This window comes from Mesitornis unicolor, unplaced genomic scaffold, assembly GCF_000695765.1.
Source record: "Mesitornis unicolor isolate BGI_N332 unplaced genomic scaffold, ASM69576v1 scaffold24300, whole genome shotgun sequence".
Lineage (NCBI taxonomy): Eukaryota > Metazoa > Chordata > Aves > Mesitornithiformes > Mesitornithidae > Mesitornis > Mesitornis unicolor.
Window position 1 is genome coordinate 408 of NW_010159276.1, and position 280 is coordinate 687.

The 280-nt window shown below is 51.4% G+C and overlaps 1 pseudogene; it reads left to right on the plus strand.

Moving 5' to 3' along the window:
• Window positions 1-280, plus strand: part of LOC104542008 — a 1,103-nt pseudogene that overhangs the window by 190 nt on the left and 633 nt on the right.

The window sequence follows — 280 nt, forward strand, 5'->3', positions numbered from 1 at the left end:
GCGGAAGAAGAAGATGGAGGGAGACTTGAACGAAATGGAGATCCAGCTGAGCCATGCCAACCGTGTGGCTGCAGAGGCACAAAAGAACCTGAGAAACACACAGGCAGTGCTCAAGGTCCATTCAGCAAAGCTACAGAAAGAGCAATGACATCCCTGACAGTTTTGACACCCAGGTGCACGCTGCTGCCTTGTAATTTCTCTTGTTTCTTTTACAGGATACTCAGCTGCACTTGGACGATGCTGTCAGGACTCAGGAGGACCTGAAGGAGCAAGGGGCCCT